The sequence below is a fragment of the Puntigrus tetrazona genome, unplaced genomic scaffold, assembly GCF_018831695.1.
Source record: "Puntigrus tetrazona isolate hp1 unplaced genomic scaffold, ASM1883169v1 S000000998, whole genome shotgun sequence".
Classification (NCBI taxonomy): domain Eukaryota; kingdom Metazoa; phylum Chordata; class Actinopteri; order Cypriniformes; family Cyprinidae; genus Puntigrus; species Puntigrus tetrazona.
In genome coordinates this window covers 1-19,978 of record NW_025048593.1, presented here as the reverse complement: position 1 = coordinate 19,978, position 19,978 = coordinate 1, and the positions used below count along the sequence as shown (strand labels likewise).

Here is a 19,978-nt window from a genome sequence, read left to right as displayed (position 1 = left end):
CTACTTATCTAATACACTGGCCCTTAGTGTGGCCAAAGTTTGACCAGCTCTTTGCTTTCCCTTACTGCTTATTTAATTCAATTGCCTTTAAAGTAGCTGTTCTTTAAACAGAGTTTGACTGTTTTTAACTACTTAACTAATGCTCTTATCTTTAATGTAGCTCATTTTGAAGTATTTTTTTGTATTTCATTCATTACTTATCTAGTATAATGGCACTTAGTGTGCCTCACCTTAAAATAGGGGCTTTTTGCAGCAGCTTTTCGCTTACGGCCATACCACCCTGTTCACGCCTGATCTCGTCTGATCTCAGAAGCTAAGCAGAGTTGGGCCTAGTTAGTACTTGGATGGGAGACTGCCTAGGAATACCAGGTGCTGTAAGTTTTTGAGTTTTTTCACTACTTATCTAATACACTGGCCCTTAGTGTGGCCAAAGTTTGACCAGCTCTTTGCTTTCCCTTACTGCTTATTTAATTCAATTGCCTTTAAAGTAGCTGTTCTTTAAACAGAGTTTGACTGTTTTTAACTACTTAACTAATGCTCTTATCTTTAATGTAGCTCATTTTGAAGTATTTTTTTGTATTTCATTCATTACTTATCTAGTATAATGGCACTTAGTGTGCCTCACCTTAAAATAGGGGGCTTTTTGCAGCAGCTTTTGCTTACGGCCATCCCACCCTGTTCACGCCTGATCTGATCTCGTCTGATCTCAGAAGCTAAGCAGAGTTGGGCCTAGTTAGTACTTGGATGGGAGACTGCCTAGGAATACCAGGTGCTGTAAGTTTTGAGTTTTTCACTACTTATCTAATACACTGGCCCTTAGTGTGGCCAAAGTTTGACCAGCTCTTTGCTTTCCCTTACTGCTTATTTAATTCAATTGCCTTTAAAGTAGCTGTTCTTTAAACACAGAGTTTGACTGTTTTTAACTACTTAACTAATGCTCTTATCTTTAATGTAGCTCATTTTGAAGTATTTTTTTGTATTTCATTCATTACTTATCTAGTATAATGGCACTTAGTGTGCCTCACCTTAAAATAGGGGCTTTTTGCAGCAGCTTTAGCTTGCACGGCCATCCCACCCTGTTCACGCCTGATCTCGTCTGATCTCAGAAGCTAAGCAGAGTTGGGCCTAGTTAGTACTTGGATGGGAGACTGCCTAGGAATACCAGGTGCTGTAAGTTTTTGAGTTTTTCACTACTTATCTAATACACTGGCCCTTAGTGTGGCCAAAGTTTGACCAGCTCTTTGCTTTCCCTTACTGCTTATTTAATTCAATTGCCTTTAAAGTAGCTGTTCTTTAAACAGAGTTTGACTGTTTTTAACTACTTAACTAATGCTCTTATCTTTAATGTAGCTCATTTTGAAGTATTTTTTTGTATTTCATTCATTACTTATCTAGTATAATGGCACTTAGTGTGCCTCACCTTAAAATAGGGGCTTTTTGCAGCAGCTTTAGCTTACGGCCATCCCACCCTGTTCACGCCTGATCTCGTCTGATCTCAGAAGCTAAGCAGAGTTGGGCCTAGTTAGTACTTGGATGGGAGACTGCCTAGGAATACCAGGTGCTGTAAGTTTTTGAGTTTTTCACTACTTATCTAATACACTGGCCCTTAGTGTGGCCAAAGTTTGACCAGCTCTTTGCTTTCCCTTACTGCTTATTTAATTCAATTGCCTTTAAAGTAGCTGTTCTTTAAACAGAGTTTGACTGTTTTTAACTACTTAACTAATGCTCTTATCTTTAATGTAGCTCATTTTGAAGTATTTTTTTGTATTTCATTCATTACTTATCTAGTATAATGGCACTTAGTGTGCCTCACCTTAAAATAGGGGCTTTTTGCAGCAGCTTTTAGCTTACTACGGCCATACCACCCTGTTCACGCCTGATCTCTCGTCTGATCTCAGAAGCTAAGCAGAGTTGGGCCTAGTTAGTACTTGGATGGGAGACTGCCTAGGAATACCAGGTGCTGTAAGTTTTGAGTTTTTCACTACTTATCTAATACACTGGCCCTTAGTGTGGCCAAAGTTTGACCAGCTCTTTGCTTTCCCTTACTGCTTATTTAATTCAATTGCCTTTAAAGTAGCTGTTCTTTAAACAGAGTTTGACTGTTTTTAACTACTTAACTAATGCTCTTATCTTTAATGTAGCTCATTTTGAAGTATTTTTTTGTATTTCATTCATTACTTATCTAGTATAATGGCACTTAGTGTGCCTCACCTTAAAATAGGGGCTTTTTGCAGCAGCTTTAAACACTGGCCATCCCACCCTGTTCACGCCTGATCTCGTCTGATCTCAGAAGCTAAGCAGAGTTGGGCCTAGTTAGTACTTGGATGGGAGACTGCCTAGGAATACCAGGTGCTGTAAGTTTTTGAGTTTTTCACTACTTATCTAATACACTGGCCCTTAGTGTGGCCAAAGTTTGACCAGCTCTTTGCTTTCCCTTACTGCTTATTTAATTCAATTGCCTTTAAAGTAGCTGTTCTTTAAACAGAGTTTGACTGTTTTTAACTACTTAACTAATGCTCTTATCTTTAATGTAGCTCATTTTGAAGTATTTTTTTGTATTTCATTCATTACTTATCTAGTATAATGGCACTTAGTGTGCCTCACCAAAATAAAATAGGGGCTTTTGCAGCAGCTTTAAGCTTACGGCCATACCACCCTGTTCACGCCCTGATCTCGTCTGATCTCAGAAGCTAAGCAGAGTTGGGCCTAGTTAGTACTTGGATGGGAGACTGCCTAGGAATACCAGGTGCTGTAAGTTTTGAGTTTTTCACTACTTATCTAATACACTGGCCCTTAGTGTGGCCAAAGTTTGACCAGCTCTTTGCTTTCCCTTACTGCTTATTTAATTCAATTGCCTTTAAAGTAGCTGTTCTTTAAACAGAGTTTGACTGTTTTTAACTACTTAACTAATGCTCTTATCTTTAATGTAGCTCATTTTGAAGTATTTTTTTGTATTTCATTCATTACTTATCTAGTATAATGGCACTTAGTGTGCCTCACCTTAAAATAGGGGGCTTTTTGCAGCAGCTTTAGCTTACGGCCATACCACCCTGTTCACGCCTGATCTCGTCTGATCTCAGAAGCTAAGCAGAGTTGGGCCTAGTTAGTACTTGGATGGGAGACTGCCTAGGAATACCAGGTGCTGTAAGTTTTTGAGTTTTTCACTACTTATCTAATACACTGGCCCTTAGTGTGGCCAAAGTTTGACCAGCTCTTTGCTTTCCCTTACTGCTTATTTAATTCAATTGCCTTTAAAGTAGCTGTTCTTTAAACAGAGTTTGACTGTTTTTAACTACTTAACTAATGCTCTTATCTTTAATGTAGCTCATTTTGAAGTATTTTTGTATTTCATTCATTACTTATCTAGTATAATGGCACTTAGTGTGCCTCACCTTAAAATATAGGGGCTTTTTGCAGCAGCTTTGCTTACGGCCATACCACCCTGTTCACGCCTGATCTCGTCTGATCTCAGAAGCTAAGCAGAGTTGGGCCTAGTTAGTACTTGGATGGGAGACTGCCTAGGAATATACCAGGTGCTGTAAGTTTTTGAGTTTTTCACTACTTATCTAATACACTGGCCCTTAGTGTGGCCAAAGTTTGACCAGCTCTTTGCTTTCCCTTACTGCTTATTTAATTCAATTGCCTTTAAAGTAGCTGTTCTTTAAACAGAGTTTGACTGTTTTTAACTACTTAACTAATGCTCTTATCTTTAATGTAGCTCATTTTGAAGTATTTTTTGTATTTCATTCATTACTTATCTAGTATAATGGCACTTAGTGTGCCTCACCTTAAAATAGGGGCTTTTTGCAGCAGCTTTTGCTTACGGCCATACCACCCTGTTCACGCCTGATCTCGTCTGATCTCAGAAGCTAAGCAGAGTTGGGCCTAGTTAGTACTTGGATGGGAGACTGCCTAGGAATACCAGGTGCTGTAAGTTTTTGAGTTTTTTCACTACTTATCTAATACACTGGCCCTTAGTGTGGCCAAAGTTTGACCAGCTCTTTGCTTTCCCTTACTGCTTATTTAATTCAATTGCCTTTAAAGTAGCTGTTCTTTAAACAGAGTTTGACTGTTTTTAACTACTTAACTAATGCTCTTATCTTTAATGTAGCTCATTTTGAAGTATTTTTTTGTATTTCATTCATTACTTATCTAGTATAATGGCACTTAGTGTGCCTCACCTTAAAATAGGGGGCTTTTTGCAGCAGCTTTTGCTTACGGCCATCCCACCCTGTTCACGCCTGATCTCGTCTGATCTCAGAAGCTAAGCAGAGTTGGGCCTAGTTAGTACTTGGATGGGAGACTGCCTAGGAATACCAGGTGCTGTAAGTTTTGAGTTTTTCACTACTTATCTAATACACTGGCCCTTAGTGTGGCCAAAGTTTGACCAGCTCTTTGCTTTCCCTTACTGCTTATTTAATTCAATTGCCTTTAAAGTAGCTGTTCTTTAAACAGAGTTTGACTGTTTTTAACTACTTAACTAATGCTCTTATCTTTAATGTAGCTCATTTTGAAGTATTTTTTTGTATTTCATTCATTACTTATCTAGTATAATGGCACTTAGTGTGCCTCACCTTAAAATAGGGGCTTTTTGCAGCAGCTTTAGCTTACGGCCATCCCACCCTGTTCACGCCTGATCTCGTCTGATCTCAGAAGCTAAGCAGAGTTGGGCCTAGTTAGTACTTGGATGGGAGACTGCCTAGGAATACCAGGTGCTGTAAGTTTTGAGTTTTCACTGCTTATCTAATACACTGGCGCCAGATGGCCAAAGTTTGACCAGCTCTTTGCTTTCCCTTACTGCTAATTTAATTCAAATTGCCTTTAAAGTAGCTTTCTGTTTCTTTAAACAGAGAGTTTGACTATTTTTAACTACTTAACTAATGCTCTTATCTTTAATGTAGCTCATTTGAAGTATTTTTTTGTATTTCATTCATTACTTATCTAGTATAATGGCACCCGTGTGCCTCACCCATATAAATAGGGGCTTTTTGCAGCAGCTTTTAACTTACGACCATACCACCCCTGTTCACGCACGAATCTCGTCTCTGTCTCAGAAGCTAAGCAGAGTTGGATTGGGCCTAGTTAGTACTTGGATGGGAACTGCCTGGAATACCAGGTGCTGTAAGTTTTTGAGTTTTTCACTACTTATCTAATACACTGGCCTTAGTGTGGCCAAAGTTTGGCTCCAGCTCTTTGCTTTCCTTACTGCTTATTTTATTCAATTGCCTTTAAAGTAGCTGTTCTTTAAACAGAGTTTGACTGTTTTTAACTACTTAACTAATGCTCTTATCTTTAATGTAGCTCATTTTGAAGTATTTTTTTGTATTTCATTCATTACTTATCTAGTATAATGGCACTTAGTGTGCCTCACCTTAAAATAGGGGCTTTTTGCAGCAGCTTTCGCTTACGGCCATACCACCCTGTTCACGCTGATCTGATCTCGTCTGATCTCAGAAGCTAAGCAGAGTTGGGCCTAGTTAGTACTTGGATGGGAGACTGCCTAGGAATACCAGGTGCTGTAAGTTTTTGAGTTTTTCACTACTTATCTAATACACTGGCCCTTAGTGTGGCCAAAGTTTGACCAGCTCTTTGCTTTCCCTTACTGCTTATTTAATTCAATTGCCTTTAAAGTAGCTGTTCTTTAAACAGAGTTTGACTGTTTTTAACTACTTAACTAATGCTCTTATCTTTAATGTAGCTCATTTTGAAGTATTTTTTTGTATTTCATTCATTACTTATCTAGTATAATGGCACTTAGTGTGCCTCACCTTAAAATAGGGGCTTTTTGCAGCAGCTTTTAAACTACGGCCATACCCACCTGTTCACGCCTGATCTGATCTCGTCTGATCTCAGAAGCTAAGCAGAGTTGGGCCTAGTTAGTACTTGGATGGGAGACTGCCTAGGAATACCAGGTGCTGTAAGTTTTGAGTTTTTCACTACTTATCTAATACACTGGCCCTTAGTGTGGCCAAAGTTTGACCAGCTCTTTGCTTTCCCTTACTGCTTATTTAATTCAATTGCCTTTAAAGTAGCTGTTCTTTAAACAGAGTTTGACTGTTTTTAACTACTTAACTAATGCTCTTATCTTTAATGTAGCTCATTTTGAAGTATTTTTTTGTATTTCATTCATTACTTATCTAGTATAATGGCACTTAGTGTGCCTCACCTTAAAATAGGGGCTTTTTGCAGCAGCTTTTAGCTTACGGCCATCCCACCCTGTTCGCCTGATCTCGTCTGATCTCAGAAGCTAAGCAGAGTTGGGCCTAGTTAGTACTTGGATGGGAGACTGCCTAGGAATACCAGGTGCTGTAAGTTTTGAGTTTTTCACTACTTACTTATCTAATACACTGGCCCTTAGTGTGGCCAAAAGTTTGACCAGCTCTTTGCTTTCCCTTACTGCTTATTTAATTCAATTGCCTTTAAAGTAGCTGTTCTTTAAACAGAGTTTGACTGTTTTTAACTACTTAACTAATGCTCTTATCTTTAATGTAGCTCATTTTGAAGTATTTTTTGTATTTCATTCATTACTTATCTAGTATAATGGCACTTAGTGTGCCTCACCTTAAAATAGGGGCTTTTTGCAGCAGCTTTTGCTTACGGCCATCCCACCCTGTTCACGCCTGATCTCGTCTGATCTCAGAAGCTAAGCAGAGTTGGGCCTAGTTAGTACTTGGATGGGAGACTGCCTAGGAATACCAGGTGCTGTAAGTTTTGAGTTTTTCACTACTTATCTAATACACTGGCCCTTAGTGTGGCCAAAGTTTGACCAGCTCTTTGCTTTCCCTTACTGCTTATTTAATTCAATTGCCTTTAAAGTAGCTGTTCTTTAAACAGAGTTTGACTGTTTTTAACTACTTAACTAATGCTCTTATCTTTAATGTAGCTCATTTTGAAGTATTTTTTTGTATTTCATTCATTACTTATCTAGTATAATGGCACTTAGTGTGCCTCACCTTAAAATAGGGGCTTTTTGCAGCAGCTTTTGCTTACGGCCATACCACCCTGTTCACGCCTGATCTCGTCTGATCTCAGAAGCTAAGCAGAGTTGGGCCTAGTTAGTACTTGGATGGGAGACTGCCTAGGAATACCAGGTGCTGTAAGTTTTTGAGTTTTTTCACTACTTATCTAATACACTGGCCCTTAGTGTGGCCAAAGTTTGACCAGCTCTTTGCTTTCCCTTACTGCTTATTTAATTCAATTGCCTTTAAAGTAGCTGTTCTTTAAACAGAGTTTGACTGTTTTTAACTACTTAACTAATGCTCTTATCTTTAATGTAGCTCATTTTGAAGTATTTTTTTGTATTTCATTCATTACTTATCTAGTATAATGGCACTTAGTGTGCCTCACCTTAAAATAGGGGGCTTTTTGCAGCAGCTTTAGCTTACGGCCATACCACCCTGTTCACGCCTGATCTCGTCTGATCTCAGAAGCTAAGCAGAGTTGGGCCTAGTTAGTACTTGGATGGGAGACTGCCTAGGAATACCAGGTGCTGTAAGTTTTTGAGTTTTTCACTACTTATCTAATACACTGGCCCTTAGTGTGGCCAAAGTTTGACCAGCTCTTTGCTTTCCCTTACTGCTTATTTAATTCAATTGCCTTTAAAGTAGCTGTTCTTTAAACAGAGTTTGACTGTTTTTAACTACTTAACTAATGCTCTTATCTTTAATGTAGCTCATTTTGAAGTATTTTTTTGTATTTCATTCATTACTTATCTAGTATAATGGCACTTAGTGTGCCTCACCTTAAAATAGGGGGCTTTTGCAGCAGCTTTAGCTTACGGCCATCCCACCCTGTTCACGCCTGATCTCGTCTGATCTCAGAAGCTAAGCAGAGTTGGGCCTAGTTAGTACTTGGATGGGAGACTGCCTAGGAATACCAGGTGTGCTGTAAGTTTTTGAGTTTTTCACTACTTATCTAATACACTGGCCCTTAGTGTGGCCAAAGTTTGACCAGCTCTTTGCTTTCCCTTACTGCTTATTTAATTCAATTGCCTTTAAAGTAGCTGTTCTTTAAACAGAGTTTGACTGTTTTTAACTACTTAACTAATGCTCTTATCTTTAATGTAGCTCATTTTGAAGTATTTTTTTGTATTTCATTCATTACTTATCTAGTATAATGGCACTTAGTGTGCCTCACCTTAAAAATAGGGGCTTTTTGCAGCAGCTTTTAGCTTACGGCCATACCACCCTGTTCACGCCTGATCTCGTCTGATCTCAGAAGCTAAGCAGAGTTGGGCCTAGTTAGTACTTGGATGGGAGACTGCCTAGGAATACCAGGTGCTGTAAGTTTTGAGTTTTTCACTACTTATCTAATACACTGGCCCTTAGTGTGGCCAAAGTTTGACCAGCTCTTTGCTTTCCCTTACTGCTTATTTAATTCAATTGCCTTTAAAGTAGCTGTTCTTTAAACAGAGTTTGACTGTTTTTAACTACTTAACTAATGCTCTTATCTTTAATGTAGCTCATTTTGAAGTTTTTTTGTATTTCATTCATTACTTATCTAGTATAATGGCACTTAGTGTGCCTCACCTTAAAATAGGGGCTTTTTGCAGCAGCTTTAGCTTACGGCCATCCCACCCTGTTCACGCCTGATCTCGTCTGATCTCAGAAGCTAAGCAGAGTTGGGCCTAGTTAGTACTTGGATGGGAGACTGCCTAGGAATACCAGGTGCTGTAAGTTTTTGAGTTTTTCACTACTTATCTAATACACTGGCCCTTAGTGTGGCCAAAGTTTGACCAGCTCTTTGCTTTCCCTTACTGCTTATTTAATTCAATTGCCTTTAAAGTAGCTGTTCTTTAAACAGAGTTTGACTGTTTTTAACTACTTAACTAATGCTCTTATCTTTAATGTAGCTCATTTTGAAGTATTTTTTGTATTTCATTCATTACTTATCTAGTATAATGGCACTTAGTGTGCCTCACCTTAAAATAGGGGCTTTTTGCAGCAGCTTTTTGCTTACGGCCATCCCACCCTGTTCACGCCTGATCTCGTCTGATCTCAGAAGCTAAGCAGAGTTGGGCCTAGTTAGTACTTGGATGGGAGACTGCCTAGGAATACCAGGTGCTGTAAGTTTTGAGTTTTTCACTACTTATCTAATACACTGGCCCTTAGTGTGGCCAAAGTTTGACCAGCTCTTTGCTTTCCCTTACTGCTTATTTAATTCAATTGCCTTTAAAGTAGCTGTTCTTTAAACAGAGTTTGACTGTTTTTAACTACTTAACTAATGCTCTTATCTTTAATGTAGCTCATTTTGAAGTATTTTTTTGTATTTCATTCATTACTTATCTAGTATAATGGCACTTAGTGTGCCTCACCTTAAAATAGGGGGCTTTTGCAGCAGCTTTTGCTTACGGCCATACCACCCTGTTCACGCCTGATCTCGTCTGATCTCAGAAGCTAAGCAGAGTTGGGCCTAGTTAGTACTTGGATGGGAGACTGCCTAGGAATACCAGGTGCTGTAAGTTTTGAGTTTTTCACTACTTATCTAATACACTGGCCCTTAGTGTGGCCAAAGTTTGACCAGCTCTTTGCTTTCCCTTACTGCTTATTTAATTCAATTGCCTTTAAGTAGCTGTTCTTTAAACAGAGTTTGACTGTTTTTAACTACTTAACTAATGCTCTTATCTTTAATGTAGCTCATTTTGAAGTATTTTTTGTATTTCATTCATTACTTATCTAGTATAATGGCACTTAGTGTGCCTCACCTTAAAATATAGGGGCTTTTTGCAGCAGCTTTAGCTTTACGGCCATACCACCCTGTTCACGCCTGATCTCGTCTGATCTCAGAAGCTAAGCAGAGTTGGGCCTAGTTAGTACTTGGATGGGAGACTGCCTAGGAATACCAGGTGCTGTAAGTTTTGAGTTTTTCACTACTTATCTAATACACTGGCCCTTAGTGTGGCCAAAAGTTTGACCAGCTCTTTGCTTTCCCTTACTGCTTATTTAATTCAATTGCCTTTAAAGTAGCTGTTCTTTAAACAGAGTTTGACTGTTTTTAACTACTTAACTAATGCTCTTATCTTTAATGTAGCTCATTTTGAAGTATTTTTTGTATTTCATTCATTACTTATCTAGTATAATGGCACTTAGTGTGCCTCACCTTAAAATAGGGGGCTTTTTGCAGCAGCTTTAGCTTACGGCCATCCCACCCTGTTCACGCCTGATCTCGTCTGATCTCAGAAGCTAAGCAGAGTTGGGCCTAGTTAGTACTTGGATGGGAGACTGCCTAGGAATACCAGGTGCTGTAAGTTTTTGAGTTTTTTCACTACTTATCTAATACACTGGCCCTTAGTGTGGCCAAAGTTTGACCAGCTCTTTGCTTTCCCTTACTGCTTATTTAATTCAATTGCCTTTAAAGTAGCTGTTCTTTAAACAGAGTTTGACTGTTTTTAACTACTTAACTAATGCTCTTATCTTTAATGTAGCTCATTTTGAAGTAGTATTTTTGTATTTCATTCATTACTTATCTAGTATAATGGCACTTAGTGTGCCTCACCTTAAAATAGGGGGCTTTTTGCAGCAGCTTTAGCTTATGGCCATACCACCCTGTTCACGCCTGATCTGATCTCGTCTGATCTCAGAAGCTAAGCAGAGTTGGGCCTAGTTAGTACTTGGATGGGAGACTGCCTAGGAATACCAGGTGCTGTAAGTTTTGAGTTTTTCACTACTTATCTAATACACTGGCCCTTAGTGTGGCCAAAGTTTGACCAGCTCTTTGCTTTCCCTTACTGCTTATTTAATTCAATTGCCTTTAAAGTAGCTGTTCTTTAAACAGAGTTTGACTGTTTTTAACTACTTAACTAATGCTCTTATCTTTAATGTAGCTCATTTTGAAGTATTTTTTTGTATTTCATTCATTACTTATCTAGTATAATGGCACTTAGTGTGCCTCACCTTAAAATAGGGGCTTTTTGCAGCAGCTTTTAGCTTACGGCCATCCCACCCTGTTCACGCCTGATCTCGTCTGATCTCAGAAGCTAAGCAGAGTTGGGCCTAGTTAGTACTTGGATGGGAGACTGCCTAGGAATACCAGGTGCTGTAAGTTTTTGAGTTTTTCACTACTTATCTAATACACTGGCCCTTAGTGTGGCCAAAGTTTGACCAGCTCTTTGCTTTCCCTTACTGCTTATTTAATTCAATTGCCTTTAAAGTAGCTGTTCTTTAAACAGAGTTTGACTGTTTTTAACTACTTAACTAATGCTCTTATCTTTAATGTAGCTCATTTTGAAGTATTTTTTTGTATTTCATTCATTACTTATCTAGTATAATGGCACTTAGTGTGCCTCACCTTAAAATAGGGGCTTTTTGCAGCAGCTTTAGCTTACGGCCATCCCACCCTGTTCACGCCTGATCTCGTCTGATCTCAGAAGCTAAGCAGAGTTGGGCCTAGTTAGTACTTGGATGGGAGACTGCCTAGGAATACCAGGTGCTGTAAGTTTTTGAGTTTTTCACTACTTATCTAATACACTGGCCCTTAGTGTGGCCAAAGTTTGACCAGCTCTTTGCTTTCCCTTACTGCTTATTTAATTCAATTGCCTTTAAAGTAGCTGTTCTTTAAACAGAGTTTGACTGTTTTTAACTACTTAACTAATGCTCTTATCTTTAATGTAGCTCATTTTGAAGTATTTTTTTGTATTTCATTCATTACTTATCTAGTATAATGGCACTTAGTGTGCCTCACCTTAAAATAGGGGCTTTTTGCAGCAGCTTTAGCTTACGGCCATACCACCTGTTCACGCCTGATCTCGTCTGATCTCAGAAGCTAAGCAGAGTTGGGCCTAGTTAGTACTTGGATGGGAGACTGCCTAGGAATACCAGGTGCTGTAAGTTTTGAGTTTTTCACTACTTATCTAATACACTGGCCCTTAGTGTGGCCAAAGTTTGACCAGCTCTTTGCTTTCCCTTACTGCTTATTTAATTCAATTGCCTTTAAAGTAGCTGTTCTTTAAACAGAGTTTGACTGTTTTTAACTACTTAACTAATGCTCTTATCTTTAATGTAGCTCATTTTGAAGTATATTTTTGTATTTCATTCATTACTTATCTAGTATAATGGCACTTAGTGTGCCTCACCTTAAAATAGGGGGCTTTTTGCAGCAGCTTTAGCTTACGGCCATACCACCCTGTTCACGCCTGATCTCGTCTGATCTCAGAAGCTAAGCAGAGTTGGGCCTAGTTAGTACTTGGATGGGAGACTGCCTAGGAATACCAGGTGCTGTAAGTTTTTGAGTTTTTCACTACTTATCTAATACACTGGCCCTTAGTGTGGCCAAAGTTTGACCAGCTCTTTGCTTTCCCTTACTGCTTATTTAATTCAATTGCCTTTAAAGTAGCTGTTCTTTAAACAGAGTTTGACTGTTTTTAACTACTTAACTAATGCTCTTATCTTTAATGTAGCTCATTTTGAAGTATTTTTTTGTATTTCATTCATTACTTATCTAGTATAATGGCACTTAGTGTGCCTCACCTTAAAATAGGGGCTTTTTGCAGCAGCTTTCGCTTACGGCCATCCCACCCTGTTCACGCCTGATCTCGTCTGATCTCAGAAGCTAAGCAGAGTTGGGCCTAGTTAGTACTTGGATGGGAGACTGCCTAGGAATACCAGGTGCTGTAAGTTTTTGAGTTTTTTCACTACTTATCTAATACACTGGCCCTTAGTGTGGCCAAAGTTTGACCAGCTCTTTGCTTTCCCTTACTGCTTATTTAATTCAATTGCCTTTAAAGTAGCTGTTCTTTAAACAGAGTTTGACTGTTTTTAACTACTTAACTAATGCTCTTATCTTTAATGTAGCTCATTTTGAAGTATTTTTGTATTTCATTCATTACTTATCTAGTATAATGGCACTTAGTGTGCCTCACCTTAAAATAGGGGGCTTTTTGCAGCAGCTTTCGCTTACGGCCATACCACCCTGTTCACGCCTGATCTCGTCTGATCTCAGAAGCTAAGCAGAGTTGGGCCTAGTTAGTACTTGGATGGGAGACTGCCTAGGAATACCAGGTGCTGTAAGTTTTTGAGTTTTTTCACTACTTATCTAATACACTGGCCCTTAGTGTGGCCAAAGTTTGACCAGCTCTTTGCTTTCCCTTACTGCTTATTTAATTCAATTGCCTTTAAAGTAGCTGTTCTTTAAACAGAGTTTGACTGTTTTTAACTACTTAACTAATGCTCTTATCTTTAATGTAGCTCATTTTGAAGTATTTTTTTGTATTTCATTCATTACTTATCTAGTATAATGGCACTTAGTGTGCCTCACCTTAAAATAGGGCTTTTTGCAGCAGCTTTAGCTTACGGCCATACCACCCTGTTCACGCCTGATCTCGTCTGATCTCAGAAGCTAAGCAGAGTTGGGCCTAGTTAGTACTTGGATGGGAGACTGCCTAGGAATACCAGGTGCTGTAAGTTTTGAGTTTTTCACTACTTATCTAATACACTGGCCCTTAGTGTGGCCAAAGTTTGACCAGCTCTTTGCTTTCCCTTACTGCTTATTTAATTCAATTGCCTTTAAAGTAGCTGTTCTTTAAACAGAGTTTGACTGTTTTTAACTACTTAACTAATGCTCTTATCTTTAATGTAGCTCATTTTGAAGTATTTTTTGTATTTCATTCATTACTTATCTAGTATAATGGCACTTAGTGTGCCTCACCTTAAAATAGGGGCTTTTTGCAGCAGCTTTTGCTTACGGCCATCCCACCCTGTTCACGCCTGATCTCGTCTGATCTCAGAAGCTAAGCAGAGTTGGGCCTAGTTAGTACTTGGATGGGAGACTGCCTAGGAATACCAGGTGCTGTAAGTTTTTGAGTTTTTCACTACTTATCTAATACACTGGCCCTTAGTGTGGCCAAAGTTTGACCAGCTCTTTGCTTTCCCTTACTGCTTATTTAATTCAATTGCCTTTAAAGTAGCTGTTCTTTAAACAGAGTTTGACTGTTTTTAACTACTTAACTAATGCTCTTATCTTTAATGTAGCTCATTTTGAAGTATTTTTTGTATTTCATTCATTACTTATCTAGTATAATGGCACTTAGTGTGCCTCACCTTAAAATAGGGGCTTTTGCAGCAGCTTTCGCTTACGGCCATACCACCCTGTTCACGCCTGATCTCGTCTGATCTCAGAAGCTAAGCAGAGTTGGGCCTAGTTAGTACTTGGATGGGAGACTGCCTAGGAATACCAGGTGCTGTAAGTTTTTGAGTTTTTCACTACTTATCTAATACACTGGCCCTTAGTGTGGCCAAAGTTTGACCAGCTCTTTGCTTTCCCTTACTGCTTATTTAATTCAATTGCCTTTAAAGTAGCTGTTCTTTAAACAGAGTTTGACTGTTTTTAACTACTTAACTAATGCTCTTATCTTTAATGTAGCTCATTTTGAAGTATTTTTTGTATTTCATTCATTACTTATCTAGTATAATGGCACTTAGTGTGCCTCACCTTAAAATAGGGGCTTTTTGCAGCAGCTTTAGCTTACGGCCATCCCACCCTGTTCACGCCTGATCTCGTCTGATCTCAGAAGCTAAGCAGAGTTGGGCCTAGTTAGTACTTGGATGGGAGACTGCCTAGGAATACCAGGTGCTGTAAGTTTTGAGTTTTTCACTACTTATCTAATACACTGGCCCTAGTGTGGCCAAAGTTTGACCAGCTCTTTGCTCCCTTACTGCTTATTTAATTCAATTGCCTTTAAAGTAGCTGTTCTTTAAACAGAGTTTGACTGTTTTTAACTACTTAACTAATGCTCTTATCTTTAATGTAGCTCATTTTGAAGTATTTTTTTGTATTTCATTCATTACTTATCTAGTATAATGGCACTTAGTGTGCCTCACCTTAAAATAGGGGCTTTTTGCAGCAGCTTTCGCTTACGGCCATACCACCCTGTTCACGCCTGATCTCGTCTGATCTCAGAAGCTAAGCAGAGTTGGGCCTAGTTAGTACTTGGATGGGAGACTGCCTAGGAATACCAGGTGCTGTAAGTTTTTGAGTTTTTCACTACTTATCTAATACACTGGCCCTTAGTGTGGCCAAAGTTTGACCAGCTCTTTGCTTTCCCTTACTGCTTATTTAATTCAATTGCCTTTAAAGTAGCTGTTCTTTAAACAGAGTTTGACTGTTTTTAACTACTTAACTAATGCTCTTATCTTTAATGTAGCTCATTTTGAAGTATTTTTTTGTATTTCATTCATTACTTATCTAGTATAATGGCACTTAGTGTGCCTCACCTTAAAATAGGGGCTTTTTGCAGCAGCTTTAGCTTACGGCCATCCCACCCTGTTCACGCCTGATCTCGTCTGATCTCAGAAGCTAAGCAGAGTTGGGCCTAGTTAGTACTTGGATGGGAGACTGCCTAGGAATACCAGGTGCTGTAAGTTTTTGAGTTTTTTCACTACTTATCTAATACACTGGCCCTTAGTGTGGCCAAAGTTTGACCAGCTCTTTGCTTTCCCTTACTGCTTATTTAATTCAATTGCCTTTAAAGTAGCTGTTCTTTAAACAGAGTTTGACTGTTTTTAACTACTTAACTAATGCTCTTATCTTTAATGTAGCTCATTTTGAAGTATTTTTTTGTATTTCATTCATTACTTATCTAGTATAATGGCACTTAGTGTGCCTCACCTTAAAATAGGGGGCTTTTTGCAGCAGCTTTTGCTTCGGCCATACCACCCTGTTCACGCCTGATCTCGTCTGATCTCAGAAGCTAAGCAGAGAGTGGGCCTAGTTAGTACTTGGATGGGAGACTGCCTAGGAATACCAGGTGCTGTAAGTTTTGAGTTTTTCACTACTTATCTAATACACTGGCCCTTAGTGTGGCCAAAGTTTGACCAGCTCTTTGCTTTCCCTTACTGCTTATTTAATTCAATTGCCTTTAAAGTAGCTGTTCTTTAAACAGAGTTTGACTGTTTTTAACTACTTAACTAATGCTCTTATCTTTAATGTAGCTCATTTTGAAGTATTTTTGTATTTCATTCATTACTTATCTAGTATAATGGCACTTAGTGTGCCTCACCTTAAAATAGGGGCTTTTTGCAGCAGCTTTCGCTTACGGCCATACCACCCTGTTCACGCCTGATCTCGTCTGATCTCAGAAGCTAAGCAGAGTTGGGCCTAGTTAGTACTTGGATGGGAGACTGCCTAGGAATACCAGGTGCTGTAAGTTTTGAGTTTTTCACTACTTATCTAATACACTGGCCCTTAGTGTGGCCAAAGTTTGACCAGCTCTTTGCTTTCCCTTACTGCTTATTTAATTCAATTGCCTTTAAAGTAGCTGTTCTTTAAACAGAGTTTGACTGTTTTTAACTACTTAACTAATGCTCTTATCTTTAATGTAGCTCATTTTGAAGTATTTTTTGTATTTCATTCATTACTTATCTAGTATAATGGCACTTAGTGTGCCTCACCTTAAAATAGGGGGCTTTTTGCAGCAGCTTTCGCTTACGGCCATACCACCCTGTTCACGCCTGATCTCGTCTGATCTCAGAAGCTAAGCAGAGTTGGGCCTAGTTAGTACTTGGATGGGAGACTGCCTAGGAATACCAGGTGCTGTAAGTTTTTGAGTTTTTCACTACTTATCTAATACACTGGCCCTTAGTGTGGCCAAAGTTTGACCAGCTCTTTGCTTTCCATTACTGCTTATTTAATTCAATTGCCTTTAAAGTAGCTGTTCTTTAAACAGAGTTTGACTGTTTTTAACTACTTAACTAATGCTCTTATCTTTAATGTAGCTCATTTTGAAGTATTTTTTGTATTTCATTCATTACTTATCTAGTATAATGGCACTTAGTGTGCCTCACCTTAAAATAGGGGCTTTTTGCAGCAGCTTTCGCTTACGGCCATACCACCCTGTTCACGCCTGATCTCGTCTGATCTCAGAAGCTAAGCAGAGTTGGGCCTAGTTAGTACTTGGATGGGAGACTGCCTAGGAATACCAGGTGCTGTAAGTTTTTGAGTTTTTCACTACTTATCTAATACACTGGCCCTTAGTGTGGCCAAAGTTTGACCAGCTCTTTGCTTTCCCTTACTGCTTATTTAATTCAATTGCCTTTAAAGTAGCTGTTCTTTAAACAGAGTTTGACTGTTTTAACTACTTAACTAATGCTCTTATCTTTAATGTAGCTCATTTTGAAGTATTTTTTTGTATTTCATTCATTACTTATCTAGTATAATGGCACTTAGTGTGCCTCACCTTAAAATAGGGGCTTTTTGCAGCAGCTTTTAGCTACACGGCCACCACCCTGTTCACGCCTGATCTCGTCTGATCTCAGAAGCTAAGCAGAGTTGGGCCTAGTTAGTACTTGGATGGGAGACTGCCTAGGAATACCAGGTGCTGTAAGTTTTGAGTTTTTCACTACTTATCTAATACACTGGCCCTTAGTGTGGCCAAAGTTTGACCAGCTCTTTGCTTTCCCTTACTGCTTATTTAATTCAATTGCCTTTAAAGTAGCTGTTCTTTAAACAGAGTTTGACTGTTTTTAACTACTTAACTAATGCTCTTATCTTTAATGTAGCTCATTTTGAAGTATTTTTGTATTTCATTCATTACTTATCTAGTATAATGGCACTTAGTGTGCCTCACCTTAAAATAGGGGCTTTTTGCAGCAGCTTTAAGCTTACGGCCATACCACCCTGTTCACGCCTGATCTCGTCTGATCTCAGAAGCTAAGCAGAGTTGGGCCTAGTTAGTACTTGGATGGGAGACTGCCTAGGAATACCAGGTGCTGTAAGTTTTGAGTTTTTCACTACTTATCTAATACACTGGCCCTTAGTGTGGCCAAAGTTTGACCAGCTCTTTGCTTTCCCTTACTGCTTATTTAATTCAATTGCCTTTAAAGTAGCTGTTCTTTAAACAGAGTTTGACTGTTTTTAACTACTTAACTAATGCTCTTATCTTTAATGTAGCTCATTTTGAGTATTTTTTTGTATTTCATTCATTACTTATCTAGTATAATGGCACTTAGTGTGCCTCACCTTAAAATAGGGGGCTTTTGCAGCAGCTTTAGCTTACGGCCATCCCACCCTGTTCAGGCCTGATCTCGTCTGATCTCAGAAGCTAAGCAGAGTTGGGCCTAGTTAGTACTTGGATGGGAGACTGCCTAGGAATACCAGGTGCTGTAAGTTTTTGAGTTTTTTCACTACTTATCTAATACACTGGCCCTTAGTGTGGCCAAAGTTTGACCAGCTCTTTGCTTTCCCTTACTGCTTATTTAATTCAATTGCCTTTAAAGTAGCTGTTCTTTAAACAGAGTTTGACTGTTTTTAACTACTTAACTAATGCTCTTATCTTTAATGTAGCTCATTTTTAAGTATTTTTTGTATTTCATTCATTACTTATCTAGTATAATGGCACTTAGTGTGCCTCACCTTAAAATAGGGAGCTTTTTGCAGCAGCTTTCGCTTACGGCCATCCCACCCTGTTCACGCCTGATCTCGTCTGATCTCAGAAGCTAAGCAGAGTTGGGCCTAGTTAGTACTTGGATGGGAGACTGCCTAGGAATACCAGGTGCTGTAAGTTTTTGAGTTTTTTCACTACTTATCTAATACACTGGCCCTTAGTGTGGCCAAAGTTTGACCAGCTCTTTGCTTTCCTTACTGCTTATTTAATTCAATTGCCTTTAAAGTAGCTGTTCTTTAAACAGAGTTTGACTGTTTTTAACTACTTAACTAATGCTCTTATCTTTAATGTAGCTCATTTTGAAGTATTTTTGTATTTCATTCATTACTTATCTAGTATAATGGCACTTAGTGTGCCTCACCTTAAAATAGGGGGCTTTTTGCTGCAGCTTTGGCTTACGGCCATCCCACCCTGTTCACACCTGATCTCGTCTGATCTCAGAAGCTAAGCAGAGTTGGGCCTAGTTAGTACTTGGATGGGAGACTGCCTAGGAATACCAGGTGCTGTAAGTTTTGAGTTTTTCACTACTTATCTAATACACTGGCCCTTAGTGTGGCCAAAGTTTGACCAGCTCTTTGCTTTCCCTTACTGCTTATTTAATTCAATTGCCTTTAAAGTAGCTGTTCTTTAAACAGAGTTTGACTGTTTTTAACTACTTAACTAATGCTCTTATCTTTAATGTAGCTCATTTTGAAGTATTTTTTGTATTTCATTCATTACTTATCTAGTATAATGGCACTTAGTGTGCCTCTTCTTAAAATAGGGGGCTTTTTGCAGCAGCTTTCGCTTACGGCCATCCCACCCTGTTCAGGCCTGATCTCGTCTGATCTCAGAAGCTAAGCAGAGTTGGGCCTTGTTAGTACTTGGATGGGAGACTGCCTAGGAATACCAGGTGCTGTAAGTTTTGAGATTTTTCACTACTTATCTAATACACTGGCCCTTAGTGTGGCCAAAGTTTGACCAGCTCTTTGCTTTCCCTTACTGCTTATTTAATTCAATTGCCTTTAAAGTAGCTGTTCTTTAAACAGAGTTTGACTGTTTTTAACTACTTAACTAATGCTCTTATCTTTAATGTAGCTCATTTTGAAGTATTTTTGTATTTCATTCTCATTACTTATCTAGTATAATGGCACTTAGTGTGCCTCACCTTAAAATAGGGGCTTTTTGCAGCAGCTTTCACTTACGGCCATCCCACCCTGTTCACGCCTGATCTCGTCTGATCTCAGAAGCTAAGCAGAGTTGGGCCTAGTTAGTACTTGGATGGGAGACTGCCTAGGAATACCAGGTGCTGTAAGTTTTGAGTTTTTCACTACTTATCTAATACACTGGCCCTTAGTGTGGCCAAAGTTTGACCAGCTCTTTGCTTTCCCTTACTTCTTATTAAATTCAATTGCCTTTAAAGTAGCTGTTCTTTAAACAGAGTTTGACTGTTTTTAACTACTTAACTAATGCTCTTATCTTTAATGTAGCTCATTTTTGAAGTATTTTTGTATTTCATTCATTACTTATCTAGTATAATGGCACTTAGTGTGCCTCACCTTAAAATAGGGGCTTTTTGCTGCAGCTTTGGCTTACGGCCATCCACCTGTTCACACCTGATCTCGT

General features: G+C 38.9%; 18 non-coding genes and 31 pseudogenes across 18 annotated transcripts; all 49 read left to right on the top strand.

Moving 5' to 3' along the window:
• Window positions 1–262: 262 nt before the first annotated feature.
• Window positions 263–381, top strand: LOC122339908. The gene has a single exon (XR_006250083.1). It is a non-coding gene; the product is annotated as a 5S ribosomal RNA (ribosomal RNA).
• Window positions 382–657: 276 nt separating this feature from the next.
• LOC122339885 lies at window positions 658–781 on the top strand (annotated as a pseudogene).
• Window positions 782–1,058: 277 nt separating this feature from the next.
• On the top strand, window positions 1,059–1,177 carry LOC122339888 (annotated as a pseudogene).
• Window positions 1,178–1,451: 274 nt separating this feature from the next.
• LOC122339935 lies at window positions 1,452–1,570 on the top strand (annotated as a pseudogene).
• A 278-nt stretch (window positions 1,571–1,848) lies between these two features.
• LOC122339889 lies at window positions 1,849–1,969 on the top strand (annotated as a pseudogene).
• A 276-nt stretch (window positions 1,970–2,245) lies between these two features.
• LOC122339893 lies at window positions 2,246–2,361 on the top strand (annotated as a pseudogene).
• A 277-nt stretch (window positions 2,362–2,638) lies between these two features.
• On the top strand, window positions 2,639–2,758 carry LOC122339942 (annotated as a pseudogene).
• Window positions 2,759–3,032: 274 nt separating this feature from the next.
• LOC122339907 lies at window positions 3,033–3,151 on the top strand. Its single transcript, XR_006250082.1, has one exon. It is a non-coding gene; the product is annotated as a 5S ribosomal RNA (ribosomal RNA).
• A 273-nt stretch (window positions 3,152–3,424) lies between these two features.
• On the top strand, window positions 3,425–3,545 carry LOC122339945 (annotated as a pseudogene).
• A 273-nt stretch (window positions 3,546–3,818) lies between these two features.
• Window positions 3,819–3,937, top strand: LOC122339905. The gene has a single exon (XR_006250080.1). It is a non-coding gene; the product is annotated as a 5S ribosomal RNA (ribosomal RNA).
• A 276-nt stretch (window positions 3,938–4,213) lies between these two features.
• LOC122339934 lies at window positions 4,214–4,332 on the top strand (annotated as a pseudogene).
• Window positions 4,333–4,605: 273 nt separating this feature from the next.
• Window positions 4,606–4,724, top strand: LOC122339933 (annotated as a pseudogene).
• A 678-nt stretch (window positions 4,725–5,402) lies between these two features.
• LOC122339878 lies at window positions 5,403–5,525 on the top strand (annotated as a pseudogene).
• A 275-nt stretch (window positions 5,526–5,800) lies between these two features.
• LOC122339895 lies at window positions 5,801–5,924 on the top strand (annotated as a pseudogene).
• A 274-nt stretch (window positions 5,925–6,198) lies between these two features.
• LOC122339884 lies at window positions 6,199–6,315 on the top strand (annotated as a pseudogene).
• A 277-nt stretch (window positions 6,316–6,592) lies between these two features.
• Window positions 6,593–6,711, top strand: LOC122339932 (annotated as a pseudogene).
• A 273-nt stretch (window positions 6,712–6,984) lies between these two features.
• Window positions 6,985–7,103, top strand: LOC122339904. Its single transcript, XR_006250079.1, has one exon. It is a non-coding gene; the product is annotated as a 5S ribosomal RNA (ribosomal RNA).
• A 276-nt stretch (window positions 7,104–7,379) lies between these two features.
• LOC122339903 lies at window positions 7,380–7,498 on the top strand. Its single transcript, XR_006250078.1, has one exon. It is a non-coding gene; the product is annotated as a 5S ribosomal RNA (ribosomal RNA).
• A 274-nt stretch (window positions 7,499–7,772) lies between these two features.
• LOC122339874 lies at window positions 7,773–7,893 on the top strand (annotated as a pseudogene).
• A 276-nt stretch (window positions 7,894–8,169) lies between these two features.
• LOC122339902 lies at window positions 8,170–8,288 on the top strand. Its single transcript, XR_006250077.1, has one exon. It is a non-coding gene; the product is annotated as a 5S ribosomal RNA (ribosomal RNA).
• Window positions 8,289–8,559: 271 nt separating this feature from the next.
• Window positions 8,560–8,678, top strand: LOC122339931 (annotated as a pseudogene).
• A 274-nt stretch (window positions 8,679–8,952) lies between these two features.
• On the top strand, window positions 8,953–9,071 carry LOC122339930 (annotated as a pseudogene).
• A 273-nt stretch (window positions 9,072–9,344) lies between these two features.
• LOC122339901 lies at window positions 9,345–9,463 on the top strand. The gene has a single exon (XR_006250076.1). It is a non-coding gene; the product is annotated as a 5S ribosomal RNA (ribosomal RNA).
• Window positions 9,464–9,737: 274 nt separating this feature from the next.
• LOC122339920 lies at window positions 9,738–9,856 on the top strand (annotated as a pseudogene).
• Window positions 9,857–10,130: 274 nt separating this feature from the next.
• On the top strand, window positions 10,131–10,249 carry LOC122339928 (annotated as a pseudogene).
• Window positions 10,250–10,526: 277 nt separating this feature from the next.
• Window positions 10,527–10,650, top strand: LOC122339880 (annotated as a pseudogene).
• A 274-nt stretch (window positions 10,651–10,924) lies between these two features.
• Window positions 10,925–11,043, top strand: LOC122339927 (annotated as a pseudogene).
• Window positions 11,044–11,317: 274 nt separating this feature from the next.
• LOC122339926 lies at window positions 11,318–11,436 on the top strand (annotated as a pseudogene).
• A 274-nt stretch (window positions 11,437–11,710) lies between these two features.
• LOC122339875 lies at window positions 11,711–11,828 on the top strand (annotated as a pseudogene).
• Window positions 11,829–12,102: 274 nt separating this feature from the next.
• Window positions 12,103–12,221, top strand: LOC122339900. The gene has a single exon (XR_006250075.1). It is a non-coding gene; the product is annotated as a 5S ribosomal RNA (ribosomal RNA).
• Window positions 12,222–12,495: 274 nt separating this feature from the next.
• On the top strand, window positions 12,496–12,614 carry LOC122339925 (annotated as a pseudogene).
• A 274-nt stretch (window positions 12,615–12,888) lies between these two features.
• LOC122339899 lies at window positions 12,889–13,007 on the top strand. Its single transcript, XR_006250074.1, has one exon. It is a non-coding gene; the product is annotated as a 5S ribosomal RNA (ribosomal RNA).
• A 274-nt stretch (window positions 13,008–13,281) lies between these two features.
• On the top strand, window positions 13,282–13,400 carry LOC122339898. Its single transcript, XR_006250073.1, has one exon. It is a non-coding gene; the product is annotated as a 5S ribosomal RNA (ribosomal RNA).
• Window positions 13,401–13,672: 272 nt separating this feature from the next.
• On the top strand, window positions 13,673–13,791 carry LOC122339924 (annotated as a pseudogene).
• Window positions 13,792–14,063: 272 nt separating this feature from the next.
• On the top strand, window positions 14,064–14,182 carry LOC122339890. Its single transcript, XR_006250072.1, has one exon. It is a non-coding gene; the product is annotated as a 5S ribosomal RNA (ribosomal RNA).
• A 273-nt stretch (window positions 14,183–14,455) lies between these two features.
• LOC122339923 lies at window positions 14,456–14,574 on the top strand (annotated as a pseudogene).
• Window positions 14,575–14,844: 270 nt separating this feature from the next.
• On the top strand, window positions 14,845–14,963 carry LOC122339879. Its single transcript, XR_006250071.1, has one exon. It is a non-coding gene; the product is annotated as a 5S ribosomal RNA (ribosomal RNA).
• Window positions 14,964–15,237: 274 nt separating this feature from the next.
• Window positions 15,238–15,356, top strand: LOC122339922 (annotated as a pseudogene).
• A 276-nt stretch (window positions 15,357–15,632) lies between these two features.
• LOC122339896 lies at window positions 15,633–15,751 on the top strand (annotated as a pseudogene).
• Window positions 15,752–16,022: 271 nt separating this feature from the next.
• Window positions 16,023–16,141, top strand: LOC122339941. The gene has a single exon (XR_006250095.1). It is a non-coding gene; the product is annotated as a 5S ribosomal RNA (ribosomal RNA).
• Window positions 16,142–16,414: 273 nt separating this feature from the next.
• LOC122339929 lies at window positions 16,415–16,533 on the top strand. Its single transcript, XR_006250094.1, has one exon. It is a non-coding gene; the product is annotated as a 5S ribosomal RNA (ribosomal RNA).
• Window positions 16,534–16,806: 273 nt separating this feature from the next.
• LOC122339918 lies at window positions 16,807–16,925 on the top strand. Its single transcript, XR_006250092.1, has one exon. It is a non-coding gene; the product is annotated as a 5S ribosomal RNA (ribosomal RNA).
• Window positions 16,926–17,200: 275 nt separating this feature from the next.
• Window positions 17,201–17,317, top strand: LOC122339894 (annotated as a pseudogene).
• Window positions 17,318–17,589: 272 nt separating this feature from the next.
• LOC122339906 lies at window positions 17,590–17,708 on the top strand. Its single transcript, XR_006250081.1, has one exon. It is a non-coding gene; the product is annotated as a 5S ribosomal RNA (ribosomal RNA).
• Window positions 17,709–17,980: 272 nt separating this feature from the next.
• Window positions 17,981–18,099, top strand: LOC122339877 (annotated as a pseudogene).
• Window positions 18,100–18,374: 275 nt separating this feature from the next.
• Window positions 18,375–18,493, top strand: LOC122339921 (annotated as a pseudogene).
• Window positions 18,494–18,766: 273 nt separating this feature from the next.
• Window positions 18,767–18,885, top strand: LOC122339917. The gene has a single exon (XR_006250091.1). It is a non-coding gene; the product is annotated as a 5S ribosomal RNA (ribosomal RNA).
• Window positions 18,886–19,158: 273 nt separating this feature from the next.
• On the top strand, window positions 19,159–19,277 carry LOC122339882 (annotated as a pseudogene).
• A 274-nt stretch (window positions 19,278–19,551) lies between these two features.
• Window positions 19,552–19,670, top strand: LOC122339919. The gene has a single exon (XR_006250093.1). It is a non-coding gene; the product is annotated as a 5S ribosomal RNA (ribosomal RNA).
• The last annotated feature ends 308 nt before the right edge of the window (window positions 19,671–19,978 follow it).